At 38.1% G+C, this 18,098-nt stretch overlaps 1 long non-coding RNA gene across 4 annotated transcripts in view; it reads right to left on the bottom strand.

Annotated features, from left to right (window-relative positions):
• Positions 1 to 18,098, bottom strand: part of LOC104006192 (uncharacterized) — a 460,140-nt gene that overhangs the window by 212,347 nt on the left and 229,695 nt on the right. For all 4 annotated transcript variants that reach the window (XR_010156687.1, XR_010156688.1, XR_010156690.1 and 1 more), the window contains one exon: positions 2,307 to 2,350. This is a non-coding gene — a long non-coding RNA (uncharacterized LOC104006192). The remainder of the gene's footprint in view (positions 1 to 2,306; positions 2,351 to 18,098) is intronic.

Genomic DNA, 18,098 nt, shown 5'->3' with positions numbered 1-18,098 from the left:
AAAAGAAAGGGATTTGCCTAAAGTTCTGACAGTGGAAGTGAAAAAAATCACTTTAGAAAAGGTCTCTTGTCAGCAAAATAAATTTCTAATTAGCCGTATCTTTCAATTAGCTAAATAAAGAGAGCAACTAATTACTCTGACCAGGAGTTTCTTTATTCAATATTTTTTAGTCACCACTAATAACCTTGAGAGCTTCATGATTCTGAATATTTCTTCATATTCAGGCAGAGTTAATCTGACTGTTGGGTCTGATTGCTCTGTAAAAGGACACTGCCCTGAAAATTGTTATATTCCATAAACTACAGGTTAGTTCAAACATGTAACAATGCCAGCTTCAAGAAGACAGTCCATAAAGTCATCATTTTATACCTCTAATTTCTATATTAATCTTTTTTAAAATAGTGCCTTTATCATCATTATTAATACTTACTGGTGGCTGATGACATCTTTAAATGATCAATGTAGACTTACATTCCAAACATCCTAAAATTCATTGATTCAGCAAATTTGTATCAAATGTCTAACAGGTCAATGAACTATAGAGGATGTTTTAGTGATAAGTAAGACAGGGAGTTGGAAACCAAGGGCCTTACAATTTAGTCAGCATCTCTTTTTATCAAATAACTCCCATAATCAAAGCATAAATACTTAAATAAACTCACAGGCTAATCTTCCCCAGTACCTCTAAGCAAAGTTTATCTCCTAAGGGGCGATCTTTGTTCTATTTTCTGCATAACTTAACCATATTGAGAAACCCAGCCCATTTAGTAAGACTTCTATTTCTATGTCAATGGTGAATATGATGCCTGAAATTTTTACTTTTTCTTTCCAAATGCAGCTAAGTTCTAAATGTTCTTGTGGAGGAAGAAAACCAACTACAGAAATTATTTACTTTTTTAAAATTTTAAATGTGACATCTTCAAGTCATACTTTCCACGATAAAACATTTCCACTTGCTGACGTGCTCCCCTCTAGCTGAAATGACACAATCATTTCAACCCACTGAATTTAAAATTGAAATACCTCTTTCTTCTTTCAGAAAGAAAGAGCCACCCTATGATTAAAACTTCCCACAGTTGCTTTTAAAGTGCTTAACATTAAAAAAAAAAAAAAAGTTTTTCTCTATTTTTATCGGAAATTACCCTCCCTACACAAACACTGTGGCTGGCTCTATGAGTGGCTTTGCAATAGTAGCCTTGCCCTCCCTCCATTCTCTGACTCTTTCTAGGAGTGCAAATGGACAGCTAGCTGCCTTTGAGGATTTTCTATCTTGTTCCACAGCCTCCCTCCAAACACTGGTTCCTTTCCCCTTTCCAGCGGCAGCTTCCCTCACATTGCTGAACAGCACAAAATGTCCTCTCAATCTGGTACTAGTTGCTATAGGAAATTGAGTTTTCAGATGATACAACGTTTAAACCAAATAACCTACTTAAACCTTTTCAAGCAAGAATATCTCTGAATTACTCCTGAGGTCATTATGTTTCCCTCTGCACTGCCTTTATTGTGCCATCGTCATTATTAAGTTATTTATTCACCCAACACTTTCTAAACATCTCTATTATGCAAATCACTTCACTAGGCCCTGCAGGAGAGAACTTTATGAAATTGGCACCTGCCTGCCCTCTGTTAACTCAGTCTAGAGGAGGCCCATGCCAGCCTACATAGCTCTATTACAGGGAAACGCTACTGAAGTGCTAGAATAGAGGAGGGGAAAGGCAGAGGGAATGGGAATGTCAGGAAAAGAGTAGGGCTCGCAAGATTCTTGGGGGAGTTGTTGACCTTGGCAAGAAAAGATTTTATTGATGTTTTGAGATTCAGCTAAATGAAAGCATAAAAAAGCACAAAAATTACTGAAATAAAGTAAAGAGGGACCACAATTCCAAACCATTAAAACACAAATTGGTATTCTTTTTTGGAATAAGGACCTGCCTAACAAAATCTCAATGTTTGTAGCTTGGGGGAAATCCCTGAGAAATAAAATAAAGATTCATAAGACTCAAGTTTTAAACCTTACTAATCTTAAGGCATCAACTATGTGTCTCCAGAGACCTGGGTGAGACTGGAACTCCTCTTTAGCTTATTTCCATTCCATTCTCAAGAATCTCCACTAATCCTTGCCACTCTCCCCAGATAAAATTCCTTTGGTCTGCATGGTTCAGGTTTAATGGAGCCACAATGATGCCTTCGCCACATTAGTATATGGCTTTTCCACATTCAATGTTCATTCAACAAACATTTGCTGAGCACCTATTACCTGCAAGACTCTTAGCTAAGGGAAGCAAAGATGAAGAAAACACAGTTCTTACCTTTAAGGTGCTCACAGCAGGAGATCATGCATATAAACAGCTACCTGAAACAAAATATGAGAAACCCTGAAAGATTTGTAAGTAAGGAGCTGGGGACAAACAAGAGAGGGGCAAGTAAATTGACAAAGAGAAGGAAAGGAACCTTCGAAGACTTCACAGCAAGGAGACCTTGAGGAGCATGCAAAAGTATGCTCACTCTTTGCCTACAGGATGGTAACCAAATTTCTGGGAATGAAAGCAAGAGTCAGAGTTTAAAGGAGAAGATTTAAAAAGGGTGAAGTATGCTCTGTTAAGGGGTCTGCACCCATCCTCTAGGCATTAGGAAGAACTTTAAGCTACTTAGAACTTTTTTTTAATCCATCACCTCAAGCATTTATTTTTTCTTTTTGTTACAAACAATCCAATTATACTCTTTTAGTTACTTTTAATGTATAATAAATTACGTTGACAGTAGTCACCCAGTTGTGTTATCAAATACTAGATCTTACTCATTCTAACTATATTTTTGTATGCATTAACCATCACCACTTCCCCCTTATCCATGACCCATCCCACCTACTGATAACTATCATTCTACTCTCTATCTCCATGAATTCAATTGTTTTATGTTTTATCTCCCACAGATAAATGAAAACATGTGAAGTTTGTCTTTCTGTGTCTAGTGTATTTCACATGCCATAATGACCTCTAGTTCCATCCATGTTACTGCACGTGACAGGATCTCATTCTTTTTTATGGCTGAATAGTACTCCATTGTGTACATATACCACATTTTCTTTATCTATTCATCTGTTGATAGACAATGATGTTGCATCCAAATCTTGCTTATTGTGAATAGTGCTGCAATAAACATGGGAATGCAAATATCTTTTTGATATACTGATTTCCTTTCTTTGGGGTATATACCTAGCAGTGGGATTCCTGGATCATACAGTAGTTCTATTTTTAGTTTTTCGAGGAAACTCCAAACTGTTCTCCATAGTGGTTGTACTAATTTACATTTCCATCAAGAGAGAAAGAGGGTTCTCTTTTCTCCACATCCTTGCCAACATTTGTGTTTGTCTGTCTTTTGCATTACTAAAGACTGTTAAACAGAACGAATATATATATGTTATGTTTGATATATACAATATATATGTTATATATATGTTATATATGTAAAGAGCTACTGTTATACTAATGTTAAAATTATTATTATGATAATATAATCAACATTATATTATGGGCCAAGCATGGTGGCTCATGCCTGTAATCCCAGTACTTTAGGAGGTCAAGGCAGGTAGATCGCTTGAGGCCAGGAGTTCAAGACCAACCTGGGCAACATGGCAAAACACCATCTCTACAAAAATACAAAAAAAAATTAGCCAGGTGTGGTGGCATGCACCTGTAGTACCAGCTACTTGGGAGGCTGAGGTGGGAGGATCACCTGAGCCCAGGAGAAGGAGGCTACAGTGAACCATGATCATACCATTGTACTCCAGCCTGGGTGACAGAACTAGACCCTGTCTCAATAAATTAAATAAATAAATAAATACATATGTACGTAATGAGAGAAATAAAGCTAAAAGCAGTAAAATGAACTAAGAGACTACTCTAATAGTTAAGGTGAGAGATGAAGAAGATTTGAAGTTAGTGAAAATTGGGATTAAGAGAAAGACACAGAGAACTACTTCAAATGTATAATTGATAAGTTTTTGTTTTTGGTTTTGGTTTGGGTCAGGGTCTTGCTCTATTACTCAGGCTGGAGTTCAGTGGCACAATCATGGCTCACTGCAACCTCAACCTCCTGGACTCAAGGGGTCCTGCCACCTCAGCCTCCTAAGTATCTGGGACAACAGACACATGCTACCACACCCAACTAATTTTTAAAATTTTTTTAGTAGAGACAGGATCTCATATGTTGCCCAGGCTGGCCTTGAACACCTGGCTTCAAGCAATCCTCCTGACTCGGCCCCCCAAAGCTGGGATTACAGGCTTGAGCCAAATGCCCAGCCTTAATTGATAAGTTTGGTTACCAGTTGCATAAGTGCAGCTCAGGCACTGAGAAAAATTTAGGAGGGCCTCTAGGTTTCTGACTTGGAGAAGGGGCTGCAGAATTTCCATTAAGGTATACTGAGACTTGATTTATGTCCAAGCACGTCATTAATCTTAGAGAAGGTTCTGCATGCAGATGAGAAGAATGCATATTCTGTGGTTGTTGGTTGGAGTACTCTGTAGATGACTATTTGGCCCAATCAGCAAAGTATCAAATTTAAGTTCATAATTTCTTCATTGGTTTTCTGCCTTGATAATCTGTCTAATGCTGTCAGTAGGGTGTTGACATCTCCTCCATTATTCTGTGGATGTCAAAGTCTTTTCTTAGGTCTAGGAGTAATTGCTTTACCAATTTACTTCTGCTAGGTAAAACATTAGGTTGTTTTATTCTTCTTTATAAAGGCATTTAGCAGTATAAACTTTCCTCTTAATGCTACTTTTGCTGCATCCCAGAGGTTTTGGTATATTGTGTATCTATTTTCATTTGTTTCAATAATTGTTCTGCACACAGAACCTCCTCTAAGATTAACCACATGCCTGGACATAAATCAAATCTCAATATAGCTTAATAACAATTCTGCACCTCCTTCAACAATAATTTGCTTTACCAATTGCTTTACCAATATTGGACGTGTATATATTTAGAATAGTTAACTCTTCTCGTTTAATTGAACCCCTTATCATTATGTAATGCCCTTCTATGTCCTTTTTTTACTGTTGTACATTTAAAAAGTCATTTTAAAGTTTACCATTTGCATAACAGATCTTTCTCCATCCCTTTATTTTGAGCCTTTGGTCATCATTAAATGTAAGATGAATCTCTTGAGGACAATAGAAGGATGGGTCTTTTTTTGTTGCTCAATTTACCACTCTATGTCTTTTAAGTGGAGCATTTACACTGCTTAATAAATTCAAAAATATCAAATTTATACCAAGTAGCTTCTCAGACCACAGTGGAATAAAAATAGAAATCAATACTAAGAGGAACTCTCAAAATCACATAAATACATGGAAATTAAACAACTTGCCCCTAAATGACTTTTGGGTAAAAAACAAAATTAAGGCAGAAATCAAAAAACTTTTTGAAACAAATGAAAATAGACACAGCACACCAAAACATCTGGGATGTGGGAAAAGCAGTATTAAGAGGAAAGTTTATACTGCTAAATGCCTTCATAAAGAAGACATAAAACAACCTAATCTTGCACCTAACAGAAGTAGAACAAGAACAAACTAAACCTAAAGCTAGAAGAAGAAAAATATATAAAATCACAGCAGAATTAAAAGAAATTGAGATCCCCAAAAAACATACAAAGGATCAATGAAAAATTGGTTCTTTGAAAGGATTATCAAGGTTGATAGACTGATAGCTAGAATAACCAAGAAAAAAAGAGAGATCCAAATAACACAATCAGAAATAACAAGGGTGACGTTAGAACTGATCCCACAGAAATACAAAAGATCCTTATAAACTACTATGAACACCTCTATGCACACAAACTAGAAAATCTAGAGGAAATGGATAAATTCTTGGAAACACACAACCTCTCAAGATTGAACCAGGATGAAACAGAAATATTGAACACACCAATAGCAAGTAATGAAAATGAATCAATAATAAAAAGAGAAAAAAAAAACCACAAAAAAGCTCTGGACCAGATAGATTCACAGCCAAATTCTCCCAGATGTACAAAGAGCTGGTACCGATCCTACTGAAACTATTCCAAAAAATTGAGGAGAAAGGACCCTTCCCTAACTCATTCTACAAATCAGTGTCATCCTGATACCAAAATCTGGCAAGGGCATACAACAAAAAAAGAAAACTACAGGCCAATATCCCTGATGAACATAGATGCGAAAATGCTCAACAAAATACTAGCAAACTGAATCCAGCAGCGCATTAAAAAGTTAGTTCACCATGATCAAGTGGGCTTTATTCCTGGGATGCAAGGATGGTTTAACAGACACAGATTAAGAAATGTGATTCATCACACAAACAGAATTAAAAACAAAAACCAAATGATCATCTCAATAGATGAAGAAAAAGCTTTGCATAAAATCCAACAACATTCATGATAAAAACCCTAAACAAACTAGGGATTGATAAGAGCCATCTATGACAAATTCACAACTAACATCACAATGAATAGGTAAATGCTGGAAGCATTCCCCTTGAGAAGTGAAACAAGACAAGGATGTCCACTGTCACCACTGCTATTCAATATAGTACTAGAAGTCCTAGCCAGAGCAATCAGATGACAGAAAGAAATAAAAGGCAGCCAAATAAGAAAAGAGGAAGTCATCTGTAATCACTGACAACATGATTCTAGACCTAGAAAACCCTAAAGATTCTGCCAAAAGACTTGTAGACCTGATAAACAACTTCAACAAAGTTTCAGGATACAAAATCAACATACAAAAATCAGCAGCATTTCTTTTTTTTTTTTTTTTTCAGATGGAGTCTTGTTCTGTCTCCAAGGTTGGAGTGCAGTGGTGCAATCTCGGCTTACTGCAGCCTCCTCCTCCCAAGCTCAAGCAATTCTCCTGTCTCAGCCACCCAAGTAGCTGGGACTATAGGCACACGCCACCATGCCCGGCTAATTTTTGTATTTTTAGTAGAGACGGGCTTTCACCATGTTGGCCAGGATGGTCTTGATCTCCTGACCTCGTGATCCTCCTGCCTTGGCCGCCCAAAGTGCTGGAATTTCAGGCATGAGCCACTGCACCTGGCCAATCACCAGCATTTCTATACACCAAACCTGAGAACCAAATCAAGAATACAGTTTCATTTACAATAGCCACAAAAAATAAAATACTTAAAAAAAATAAGATATGTAGATGACACAAACAAATGGAAAACTATTCTATGCTCATGGGTTGGAAGAATCAATACCATTAAAACGTCCATACTGCCCAAACCAATCTACAGATTAAATACTATTCCTATCAAATTACCAGTGTCACTTTTCACAGATTTAGAAAAAACTATTCTAAAATTCATATGTAACCAAAAAAGAGCTCAAATAGCCAAGGCAATCCTAAGTAAAAACAAAAAAGCCAGTAGCATCACATTACCCAATTTCAAACTGTACTATAAGGCTACAGTAAACAAAAGAGCATGGTAATGGTACAAAAATAGACAGACCAATAAAACAGAATGCAGAACCCAAAAATAGAGCCACACACCTACAATCCACTCCTCTTTAGCAAAGTCAACAAAAATAACAATGGGGAAAGGATATTCTATTCAATAAATTGTGCTGTAAAAACTGGCTAACCATATGCAGAAGAATGAAACTGGACTCTGATCTCTTACCATATACAAAAATTAAGACAAGATGGATTAAAGACTTAAATCAAAGACCTCAAACTATAATAATCCTAGAAAAAAAGCTAGGAAATACTCTTAGACATTGTCCTAGGCAAAGAATTTATGATGAAGACTCCAAAACAAATGCAACAAAAGAAAAAAATACACAAAAGAGCTTCTGCACAGCAAAAGAAACCATCAACAGAGTAAAGAGACAACCTACAGAATGGGAGAAAATATTTGTGAATTATGCATCTGACAAAGGTTTAATATCCAGAATCTATAAGAAACTTAAATCAACGTGAAAAAACAAGTAACACCATTAAAAAGTAGACATTTCTCAAAAGAAGACATACAAGAGGCTAACAAATATTTGAAAAAATGCTCATCATGATTAATCACCAGATAAATAAATGCAAATCAAAACCACCATGAACACCATCTCGCACCAGTCAGAAAGGCTATTATAAAAAGTCAAAAAATAACAGATGTTGGTGAAAGGGAATGCAGAGAGGGAATGCTTATACACTGTTGGTGGGAATGCAAATTAGTTCAGTCCTGGTGGCAAGCAGTTTGGAGTTTTCTCAAAGAACTATAAATAGAATTACCATTTGACCCAGCAATCCCATTTCTGGGTATATATTCAAAGATAAATAAATTGTTCTATCAAAAAGACACATGCACTTGTATGTTCCCTACAGGACTATTCAAAATAGCAAAGACAAGGAATCAACCTAGGTTCCCACCAATAGTGAATTGGATAAAGAAAACACGGTACCCACACACCATGGAATATTACACAACCATAAAGAACAGAATCATGTTTTTTGCAGGAACTTGGATGCAGCTGGAGGCCATTATCATAAATGAATTAATGCAGAAACAGAAAATGAAATACCCCATGTTCTCACTTATAAGTGGGAGCTAAACTTTGGGTACATCCAGACACAAAGATGGGAAAAATAGACGCTGAGGACTCCATAATGGAAAAGTGGGGGATACAAGGTTTGAAAAACTACCTATCAGGTATTATGTTCACTATTTGGGTGACAGGATCATTAGAAGCCCAAACCTAAGCTTCACGCAAAATACCCATGTAATAAATCTGCACATGTACCCCCTGAACCTAAAATAAAAAAATAAAATATTTTAAAAAGGAAATCTCCCTCTTTAAAAAACAGTTATGCTGAGCACAATAAAGGTAGAGCTGTTTAAGGCAGAAGAAAATAAGGTGATTGAAGCTTATTAACTATGAGTTACACATTAGCAATTCAAATTGATTCATCCAGAAGTTAGCTGAGAAAATTTATGACAACATCCTGCTCCCCACACAAAGATATATGGGAAAAGTAGAGAAAAGAATTCAGGTTGATTGTATCTTAGACTAAAATAAACATTCAACAGAAAGATAGCTGGAAAATCTCAAAATACTTGGAGATTAAACAACACATTTCTAAATAACACACAGAGCAAAAAGAAATCTCAGGAAAATTTTTAAAATATTTTGAACTCAATAAAGATGAAAACACAACAAAATTTGTGGGATACAGTAAAAACAGTGCTTAGAGAAAATTTATAGCTCTAAATGCATGTATTAGAAAAAAGAAAGATCTAAAATTGATCGTCTAAACTTCTACCTTAGGAAACAGGGGGGTTGGGAGCAGGGAAGAGCATATTAAATCACAAGTAAGCACAAAAAAAATGAAACAAAAAAATTAAAGCAGAAATCAATGAAACTTACAAAAGGAAATACAGAAATAAATGAAACCAAAAGCTAGATATTTGAAAAGAGCAATGAATTAATGACCTCTAGACAGGCTAAGAAAAACAGAGAGAAGACACATATTACTAACATGAGAAATAAGAGGGGACATCGCTACAGATGGCGTGAACATTAAAAAGAAAATAAAAGAACATTTTAAACAACTCTTTGCTCACAAATTTGGTAACCTAGATGAAATGAACCAATTCCTTAAAAAACACAATCTACCACAGGTCACACAAGAAGAGATACATAATTTGAACAGCACTATATTAAAGAAATTGAATCAGTAATTAATAGCCTTCAAAACAGAAATCACTAGGGCCAGATAGATTTAACTGGTGAATTCTACCAAACATTTAAGGAAGAAATTAAACCAACTTTCTACAATCTCTTTCAGAAAATAGAAGCCGAGCAAGTACTTCCTAATTCATTCTATGGAGACACAATTACCCTAATACAATAATGTGTACAGTGTGTCAATGTAAATTCATTAATTAACAAATGTACCACTCTGGTGCAGGATTTTGATAGTGGGGAAGGCTGTATGAATGTGAGAGGAGGGAGATATGGGAAATCTCCACACCTCTGTCCAATTTTGCTGTGAATCTAAAACTGCTCTAAAAAATGAAGTCTATTTTTAAAAACAAGATACATAAAAAGTAAACATTGAAGCATTACCTTTTTAAATGTAATTTATTTCTTTTATTTTTCCATAAGTTATTGGGGTACAGGTGATATTTGGTTACATGAGTAAGTTCTTTAGTAGAGATTTGTGAGATTTTGGTGCACCCATCACCCGAGCTGTATACACTGCACCATATTTGTAGTCTTTTATCCCTCGTCCCCATCCTACTCTTCCACTCAAGTACCCTAAGTCCATTGGATCATTTTTTTTTTATTATTATACCTTAAGTTTTAGGATACATGTGCACAATGTGCAGGTTAGTTACATATGTATACATGTGCCATGGTGGTGTGCTGCACCCATTAACTCATCATTTAGCATTAGGTGTATCTCCGAATGCTATCCCTCCCCCCTCCCCCAACCCCACAACAGTCCCCAGAGTGTGATGTTCCCCTTCCTCTGTCCATGTGTTCTCATTGTTCAATTCCCACCTATGAGTGAGAACATGTGGTCTTTGGTTTTTTGTCCTTGCGATACTTTACTGAGAATGATGATTTCCAATTTCATCCATGTCCCTACAAAGAACATGAACTCATCCTTTTTTATGGCTGCATAGTATTCCATGGTGTATACGTGCCACATTTTCTTAATCCAGTCTATCATTGTTGGACATTTGGGTTGGTTCCAAGTCTTTGCTATTGTGAATAGTGCTGCAATAAACATATGTGTGCATGTGTCTTTATAGCAGCATGATTTATAGTCCTTTGGGTATATACCCAGAAATGGGATGGCTGGGTCAAATGGTATTTCTAGTTCTAGATCCCTGAGGAATCGCCACACTGACTTCCACAATGGTTGAACTAGTTTACAGTCCCACCAACAGTGTAAAAGTGTTCCTATTTCTCCACATCCTCTCCAGCACCTGTTGTTTCCTGACTTTTTAATGATTGCCATTCTACCTGGTGTGAGATGGTATCTCACTGTGGTTTTGATTTGCATTTCTCTGATGGCCAGTGATGATGACCATTTTTTCATGTGTCTTTTGGCTGCATAAATGTCTTCTTTTCAGAAGTGTCTGTTCATATCCTTTGCCCACTTTTTGATGGGGTTGTTTGTTTTTTCTTGTAAATTTGTTTGAGTTCATTGTAGATTCTGGATATTAGCCCTTTGTCAGATGAGTAGGTTGCGAAAATTTTCTCCCATTTTGTAGGTTGCCTGTTCACTCTGATGGTAGTTTCTTTTGCTGTGCAGAAGCTCTTTAGTTTAATTAGATCCCATTTGTCAATTTTGGCTTTTGTTGCCATTGCTTTTGGTGTTTTAGACATGAAGTCCTTGCCCATGCCTATGTCCTGAATGGTAATGCCTAGGTTTTCTTCTAGGGTTTTTATGGTTTTAGGTCTAATGTTTAAGTCCTTAATCTATCTTGAATTAATTTTTGTATAAGGTGTAAGGAAGGGATCCAGTTTCAGCTTTCTACATATGGCTAGCCAGTTTTCCCAGCACCATTTATTAAATAGGGAATCCTTTCCCCATTGCTTGTTTTTCTCAGGTTTGTCAAAGATCAGATAGTTGTAGATATGTGGCGTTATTTCTGAGGGCTCTGTTCTGTTCCATTGATCTATATCTCTGTTTTGGTACCAGTACCATGCTGTTTTGGTTACTGTAGCCTTGTAGTATAGTTTGAAGTCAGGTAGCATGATGCCTCCGGCTTTGTTCTTTTGGCTTAGGATTGACTTGGCGATGTGGGCTGTTTTTTGGTTCCATATGAACTTTAAAGTAGTATTTTCCCAATTCTGTGAAGAAAGTCATTGGTAGCTTGATGGGGATGGCATTGAATCTATAAATTACCTTGGGCATTATGGCCATTTACACGATATTGATTCTTCCTACCCATGAGCATGGAATGTTCTTCCATTTGTTTGTATCCTCTTTTATTTCCTTGAGCAGTGGTTTGTAGTTCTCCTTGAAGAGGTCCTTCACATCCTTTGTAAGTTGGATTCCTAAGTATTTTATTCTCTTTGAAGCAATTGTGAATGGGAGTTCACTCATGATTTGGCTCTCTGTTTGTCTTATTGGTGTATAAGAATGTTTGTGATTTTTGTACACTGATTTTGTATCCTGAGACTTTGCTGAAGTTGCTTATCAGCTTAAGGAGATTTTGGGCTGAGACAATGGCATTCTCTAGATATACAATCATGTCATCTGCAAACAGGGACAATTTGACTTTCTCTTTTCCTAATTGAATACCCTTTATTTCCTTCTCTTGCCTAATTGCCCTGGCCAGAACTTCCAACACTATGTTGAATAGGAGTGGTGAGAGAGGGCATACATGTCTTGTGCCAGTTTTCAAAGGGAATGCTTCCAGCTTTTGCCCATTCAGTATGATATCGGCTGAGGGTTTGTCATAGATAGCTCTTATTATTTTGAGATACGTCCCATCAATACCTAATTTATTGAGAGTTTTTAGCATGAAGGGCTGTTGAATTTTGTCAAAGGCCTTTTCTGCATCTATTGAGATAATCATGTGGTTTTTGTCTTTGATTCTGTTTATATGCTGGATTACATTTATTGATTTGTGTATATTGAACCAGCCTTACATCCCAGGGATGAAGCCCACTTGATCATGGTGGATAAGCTTTTTGACGTGCTGCTGGATTCGGTTTGCCAGTATTTTATTGAGGATTTTTGCATCAATGTTCATCAAGGATATTGGTCTAAAATTCTCTTTTTTGGTTGTGTCTCTGCCCAGCTTTGGTATCAGGATGATGCTGGCCTCATAAAATGAGTTAGGGAGGATTCCCTCTTTTTCTATTCATTGGAATAGTTTCAGAAGGAATGGTACCAGTTCCTCCTTGTACCTCTGGTAGAATTCGGCTGTGAATCCATCTGGTCCTGGACTCTTTTTGGTTGGTAAGCTATTGATTATTGCCACAATTTCAGATCCTGTTATTAGTCTATTCAGAGATTCAACTTCTTCCTGGTTTAGTCTTGGGAGAGTGTATGTGTCAAGGAATTTATCCATTTCTTCTAGATATTCTAGTTTATTTGCGTAGAGGTGTTTGTAGTATTCTCTGATGGTAGTTTGTATTTCTGTGGGATCGGTGGTGATATCCCCTTTATCATTTTTTATTGCATCTATTTGATTCTTCTCTCTTTTTTCTTTATTAGTCTTGCTAGCGGTCCACCAATTTTGTTGATCCTTTCAAAAAACCAGCTCCTGGATTCATTAATTTTTGAAGGGTTTTTTTTTTTTTTTGGTCTCTATTTCCTTCAGTTCTGCTCTGATTTTAGTTATTTCTTCCCTTCTGCTAGCTTTTGAATGTGTTTGCTCTTGCTTTTCTAGTTCTTTTAATTGTGATGTTAGGGTGTCAATTTTGGATCTTTCCTGCTTTCTCTTGTGGGCATTTAGTGCTATCAATTTCCCTCTACACGCTGCCATAAATATGTCCCAAAGATTCTGGTATGTTGTGTCTTTGTTCTCATTGGTTTCAAAGAACATCTTTATTTCTGCCTTCATTTCATTATGTACCCAGTAGTCATTCAGGAGCAGGTTATTCAGTTTCCATGTAGTTGAGCGGTTTTGAGTGAGTTTCTTAATCCTGAGTTCTAGTTGATTGCACTGTGGTCTGAGAGACAGTTTGTTATAATTTCTGTTCTTTTACATTTGCTGAGGAGAGCTTTACTTCCCAGTATGTGGTCAATTTTGGAATAGGTGTGGTGTGGTGCTGAAAAAAATGTATATTCTGTTGATTTGGGGTGGAGAGTTCTGTAGATGCCTATTAGGTCTGCTTGGTGCACAGCTGAGTTCAATTCCTGGGTATCCTTGTTGACTTTCTGTCTCGTTGATCTGTCCAATGTTGACAGTGGGGTGTGAAAGTCTCCTGCTATTATTGTGTGGGAGTCTAAGTCTCTTTGTAGGTCACTCAGGACTTGCTTTATGAATCTGGGTGCTCCTGTATTGGGTGCATATATATTTAGGATAGTTAGCTCTTCTTGCTGATTTGATCCCTTTACCATTATGTAATGGCCTTCTTTGTCTCTTTTGATCTTTGTTGGTTTAAAGTCTGTTTATGAGAGACTAGGATTGCAACCCCTGCCTTTTTTTGTTTTCCATTTGCTTGGTAGATCTTCCTCCATCCTTTTATTTTGAGCCTATGTGTGTCTCTGCACGTGGGATGGGTTTCCTGAATACAGCACACTGATGGGTCTTGACTCTTTATCCAATTTGCCAGTCTGTGTCTTTTAATTGGAGCATTTAGTCCATTTACATTTAAAGTGAATATCGTTATGTGTGAATTTGATCCTGTCATTATGATGTTAGCTGGTTATTTTGCTCGTTAGTTGATGCAGTTTCTTCCTAGTCTCGATGGTCTTTACATTTTGGCATGATTTTGCAGCGGCTGGTACTGGTTGTGGCTTTCCATGTTTAGTGCTTCCTTCAGGAGCTCTTTTAGGGCAGGCCTGGTGGTGACAAAATCGGTCAGCATTTGCTTGTCTGTAAAGTATTTTATTTCTCCTTCACTTGTGAAGCTTAGTTTGGCTGGATATGAAATTCTGGGTTGAAAATTCTTTTCTTTAAGAATGTTGAATATTGGCCCCCACTCTCTTCTGGCTTGTAGAGTTTCTACCGAGAGATCCACTGTTAGTCTGATGGGCTTCCCTTTGTGGGTAACCCAACCTTTCTCTCTGGCTGCCCTTAACATTTTTTCCTTCATTTCAACTTTGGTGAATCTGACAATTATGTGTCTTGGAGTTGCTCTTCTCGAGGAGTATCTTTGTGGCATTCTCTGTATTTCCTGAATCTGAATGTTGGCCTGCCTTGCTAGATTGGGGAAGTTCTCCTGGATAATATCCTGCAGAGTGTTTTCCAACTTGGTTCCATTCTCCCCGTCACTTTCAGGTACACCAATCAGACACAGATTTGGTCTTTTCACATAGTCCCATATTTCTTGGAGGCTTTGTTCATTTCTTTTTATTCTTTTTTCTCTAAACTTCCCTTCTCGCTTCATTTCATTCATTTCATCTTCCATCACTGATACCCTTTCTTCCAGTTGATCGCATCGGCTCCTGAGGCTTCTGCATTCTTCATGTAGTTCTCGAGCCTTGGCTTTCAGCTCCATCAGCTCCTTTAATCACTTCTTTGTATTGGTTATTCTAGTTATACATTCGTCTATATTTTTTTCAAAGTTTTCAACTTCTTCGCCTTTGGTTTGAATTTCCTCCTGTAGCTCAGAGTAGTTTGATCGTCTGAAGCCTTCTTCTCTCAACTCGTCAAAGTCATTCTCCATCCAGCTTTGTTCCGTTGCTGGTGAGGAGCTGCGTTCCTTTGGAGGAGGAGAGGCACTCTGCTTTTTAGAGTTTCCAGTTTTTCTGCTCTGTTTTTTCCCCATCTTTGTGGTTTTATCTACTTTTGGTCTTTGATGATGGTGATGTACAGATGGGTTTTTGGTATGGATGGCCTTTCTGTTTGTTAGTTTTCCTTCTAACAGACAGGACCCTCAGCTGCAGGTCTGTTGGAGTTTGCTAGAGGTCCACTCCAGACCCTCTTTGCCTGGGTATCAGCAGCGGTGTCTGCAGAACCACGGATTTTCATGATCTGCGAATGCTGCTGTCTGATTGTTCCTCTGGAATTTTTGTCTCAGAGGAGTACCCGGCCATGTGAGGTGTCAGTCTGCCCCTACTGGGGGGTGCCTCCCAGTTAGGCTGCTCGGGGGTCAGGGGTCAGGGACCCACTTGAGGAGGCAGTCTGCCTGTTCTCAGATCTCCAGCTGCGTGCTGGGAGAACCACTGCTCTTCTCAAAGCTGTCAAACAGGGACATTTAAGTCTGCAGAGGTTACTGCTGTCTTTTTGTTTGTCTGTGCCCTGCCCCCAGAGGTGGAGCCTACAGAGGCAGGCAGGCCTCCTTGAGCTGTGGTGGGCTTCACCCAGTTCAAGCTTCCTGGCTGCTTTGTTTACCTAAGCGAGCCTGGGCAATGGCGGGCACCCCTCCCCCAGCCTCACTGCCACCTTGCAGTTTGATCTCAGACTGCTGTGCTAGCAATCAGCGAGACTCCGTGGGCATAGGACCCTCCGAGCCAGTTGCGGGATATAATCTCCTGGTGCACCGTTTCCTAAGCCCATCGGAAAAGCACAGTATTCGCGTGGGAGTGGCCCGATTTTCCAGGTGCCGTCTGTCACCCCTTTCCTTGACCAGGAAAGGGAACTCCCTGATCCCTTGCACTTTCTGAGTGAGGCAATGCCTCGCCCTGCTTTGGCTGGCGCACAGTGCACTGCACCCACTGTCCTGTGCCCACTGTCTGGCACTCCCTAGTGAGATGAACCCAGTACCTCAGTTGGAAATGCAGAAATCACCCATCTTCTGCATCACTCACGCTGGGAGCTGTAGACCAGAGCTGTTCCTATTCGGCCATCTTGGCTCCTCACCCTGGATCATTCTTATGCTTTACATTCTTATAACTTAGCTCTCACATGTCAGTGAGAACATACGATGTTTGGTTTTCCATTCCTGAGTTACTTCACTTAGAATGATAGTGTCCAATCTCATCCAGGTCATGGCAAATGCTGTTAATTCATTCCTTTTTATGGCTGAGTAGTATTCCATCGTATATATATACCACAGTTTCTTTATCCACTCATTGATTGATGGGCGTTCAGGTTGGTTCCACGTTTTTGCAATTGTGAATTGTGCTGCTCTAAACATGCATGTGCAAGTATCTTTTTCAAATAATGACTTCTTTTCTTCTGGGTAGATATCCAGTAGTGGGATTGCTGGATCAAATGCTGATTTAATGCAACTATCAAATGGTAGTCCTACTTTTAGTTCTTTAAGGAATCTGCACACTCGTTTCCATGGTGGCTGTACTAGTGTACAGTACACTGCTGGCTGTACCAGCAATGTAGAAGTGTTCCCTGATTACCACATCCACGCCAACATCTACCGTTTTTTGATTTTTTGATAATAGCCATTCTTGCAGGAGTAACATGGTATCTCATTGTGGTTTTCATTTGCATTTCCCTGACCATTAGTGATGTTGAGTATTTTTTCATATGTTTGTTGCCCATTTGTATATCTTCTTTTGAGAACTGTCTATTTATGTCCTTAGTCCACTTTTTGATGAGGTTGTTTTTTCTTACTGATTTGTTTCAGTTCTTTGTAGATTCCGAATATATTCCCTTGTCAGATGTATAGATTGTGAAGATTTTCTCCCACTCTGCGGGTGGTCTGTTTACTCTGCTGACTGTTCCTTCAGCCACGCAAAAGCTCTTTAGTTTAACTAGGACCCAGCTATTTATCTTTGTTTTTATTGCATTTGCTTTTGGGTTCCTGGTCATGAAATCCTTGTCTAAGCCAATGTCTAGGAGGGTTTTTCCAATGTTATTTTCTAGAAGTTTTATAGTTTCAGGTCTTAGGTTTAAGTCTTTAATCCATCTTGAGTTGATTTTCGTATAAGGTAAGAGATGAAGATCCAGTTTCATTCTCCTACATGTGGTTTGCCAATTATCCCAGCATCATTTGTTGAAAAGGTTGTCATTTCCCCACTTTATGTTTTTGTTTGCTTTGTCGAAAATCAGTTGGCTGCAGGTATTTAGGATTATTTCTGGGTTCTCTGTTCTGTTCCATTGGTCTATGTGCTATTTTTATACCAGTACCATACGGTTTGGTGACTACGGCCTTATAGTACAGTTTGAAATGAGGTAGTGTGATACCGCCAGGTTTGTTCTTTTTGCTTAGTCTTGCTTTGGCTATGCGGGCTCTTTTTTGGTTCCATATGGATTTCAGAATTGTTTTTTCTAATTTTGTGAAGAATGATGGTGGTATTTTGATGGAGATTGCATTGAATTTGTAGATTGTTTTTGTCAGTATGGTCATTTTCACAATATTGATTCTACCCATTCTTGAGCATGGAATGTGTTTCCATTTGTTTGTGTCACCTTTCTTTCAGCAGTGTTTTGTAGTTTTCCTTGTAGAAGTCTTTTGATTCCTTGGTTATGTATATTCCTAAGTTTTTTTGTTTGTTTGTTTGTTTTGGTTTGGTGGTTTTTTTTTTCAGCTATTG

This window comes from Pan troglodytes, chromosome 3 (genome assembly GCF_028858775.2).
Source record: "Pan troglodytes isolate AG18354 chromosome 3, NHGRI_mPanTro3-v2.0_pri, whole genome shotgun sequence".
In the NCBI taxonomy this organism is placed as follows: Eukaryota; Metazoa; Chordata; class Mammalia; order Primates; family Hominidae; genus Pan; species Pan troglodytes.
The sequence above is the reverse complement of the archived record's forward strand: the minus strand, read 5'-3'. Positions and strand labels throughout refer to the sequence as shown.